Source organism: Hirsutella rhossiliensis, assembly GCF_020360975.1.
Source record: "Hirsutella rhossiliensis strain HR02 chromosome Unknown scaffold00017, whole genome shotgun sequence".
NCBI lineage: Eukaryota > Fungi > Ascomycota > Sordariomycetes > Hypocreales > Ophiocordycipitaceae > Hirsutella > Hirsutella rhossiliensis.
Genome location: NW_025408683.1, coordinates 648415 through 651411, shown reverse-complemented (window position 1 = coordinate 651411; position 2997 = coordinate 648415).

Here is a 2997-nt window from a genome sequence, read left to right as displayed (position 1 = left end):
GCATTGCCCTTATAGTACTATATAATCGTTACTATATCCTATATAACTATAGGAAGAATTATTAATAGACTTTACTATAGGTCTACCTAAAGTATAGTATAATAGATAAGACGTTAATACGATCTTAGTAATTATAGACTAATATACTAAGTATTGCTTTTTCTTTCTTATCTCTAAGATAATAATAGCTTTAGAGCTAGTAAAATTATTCTATTACTAAGTTAAATTAGTATATAGACCTCTAAAAAGCATTATCTTAGATAGAGGGTCCTTATTTATAAGTAAGTTTTAGTTAGATCTTTATTTTATCTTATAAGTAAAACGTAGGCTATTAATAGTATTTTACTTATAAACTAATAGATAAATAGAACGAATAAACTAAGCTATATAGTACTACTTAAGATACTTTACTAATTTAGAATAAACTAACTAAGCGTTACTCTTATATATTACTTAATTTATATATAATAATATAAAGAACGTAATAACTAGGTTATTACTTAACGAAGCGTTAATAAGTTACTAACTAAACTTCTATATTAATATTAAGGACGATATTATTTAAAGGGGGGTACCTAAAGTAAGAGTAAGAGTTACTAGGCTATAAGAGTAATAAAAGAAGCTTAAGGAATACTAAAGAAAGGCTATTAAATCGTAAGCGAAATACTACGATTTAAGGTACTAATAGCTTATATTAAAAGTAAGAGACCTTATAGTATTATCGATAAAGAATTTACGCCTTAAGGATAAAAAAAGAAAGCTCTTACCTAAGTATATTAAACTATTTTAGGTCTTATAAGCTATTAAAAAGTAAGTATATCGTTTTATACTTTCTAAGAAGTACTTACTATTATAAAGCGTAGCTTAATTTCGTAGTTCTTAGAGATATCTCTTAGTATAAGGGAGCTAAGAAGCTAAAAAATAGGTTTTAAAAAAGGAGCTAAAAAGAAGTATAGAGAAGAGGGTAAGGGTATAAGGGGAAGTAAAAGTAGCGATAGCTTCCTATAAAGGTAGCGAGAGATAAAACGGATATACCGGCAACGGCTAGAAAGGAGGGGAAAAACTAGTAAAAAGCTTAGTAGTTAAAAGGATATTAATTACTTCTTTAAGTAAGATCTTCTTTATTAATTAAAATACTAAATAGGTATAAAGAGGGGCGTTAGATAGAAGAAAGAAGGATAATTAAGGTAATATAATAATTACTCCCCTACTATAATTACTACTCTTATAAGAATTAAATATCTCTACCTTACCTATCCGACCCCTTACTTTTACTTTTACCTTTATATATTTTATATATACTTCTTATATTTCTCTTTATAAGAGTTATAAGCCTAGGAGGAATAGAATTCCTATACCTTCCGGCTACTATAAAAGGCACCTTTCTTATATCCCTTATAGCTTCCTTTTACCCCTCTTACTAAAAAAGCCGATTTTTACTTAACTTTTCTACCCTTCCCCGTAATAATAACGAAATCTAACTCTACCGCCCCTATAGTCTATAGGACGATTCTTATAAAGCCCTAAGTTTAAGATAAGTAGGTAAAGGAGCTACGGGCTCGTATAGATAGAACTATCTATAATTTAGTCTTCTTTAATAAGTAGGATCCTCTCGAGCCCCCTCTTTATCTTAGGGCAACGGAATTTATAAAGGGAGCTTCCCTCTTCTCTAAGCTAACCTCTATATAATAAAGAGCTTTTTCTACTACCTTAGGTAACTACGAGAGTTACTAAAAAGAATACCTTTATAAGATAAAGCTACTAACTATTGCTTATATAGTAATAATAGAATCCGTTAGTACTATAAAGCTAATCTCTCTATAAGAGGAAGAGACTCCTAGGTAGTAGCTTTTAAAGCTCGAGACCTCGATAGCTCCCTTAAGGGGCTATATAACTAACCGTATTAGGAAGACCTATATAGCCTACCTAAGAGCCTTTTCTACTAGGAACCTACTAGCTTCTTTATAGCTAGCTAAGTAAAAAGAGATCCTTAAGGAAGCTAACTAATACTTCCTTATAGAAGCTCTTTCTAGCTAGTAGCTATAGGATATATCTCTACTAATAAAGCCTATTAGTAATAGTTACTTAACTATCTTTCGAGAAGCTAGCCGGGAACTAAATAAAGAGGCTACTAAAGTATAATAGTAAGTAGTCTTATTCCTTTATAGCTAGTACTCGACCTAGACGGCTCGACCTACTACCCCTATAGCTGCTATAGCCCCTATTACTACGGTTCCTACTATTGCTGCTATAGCTATTGCCCTTCTAGCTCCTCCTCCCTTAAGAGCATTAATACTATCTTTAACGGCTGCCCTAGGCCCGGCCCCGGCTCCGCCTCTTACTCCGGGCCCGGCCCCGGTCCTATTAGTTAGACCAGCCCGACTAGTCCCCTAATAGACCTTTTAGTCCGTTAGTCGAAAAATTAAGGAACTAGTTAAAATCGAACCTCTTTATTAAAATTAGTAATAAGGGGTAAAAAGGGGAGGTTTTTAAGTAGACCTTCTAGATCGGGACGAGGATTCCTCGAAGAAATAGAAGACTAAATAATAAAACGGCTGCCTAGTATATAAATCCCTAGGTTATCGATTATTATAATACTAGTAGGTCTTTAAGGAAAACCGACTTAAAGGATTTAACCCTTTAAAGAGCCTATAAGAAACGATATAATAGTCTCTTAAGGAGGACCCCTTATTATAGAAGAAGATAGACGAGATTTAGGTTACTAAGAAATAGTAACTAACGCCGCTGCCCTTATTTAAGCCGTAAATTTAAGGAAAAATCGTTAGTATAGTAAATCCGGTATTTATCTTCCCTATAGATTAGTAAGACTAACTATTAGGACCCTCCGACTATCCCCTACGAAAATCAGCTATCCTTAACTCTAGTACTTCCCTTAATATCTATAATATACTCTTATAATTCTAGTCCTTTAAGAAGGTATAGAGGGAATACCTTATTGCCGGGGAATTAACTATATAGATAGAGGGATATAGAAGG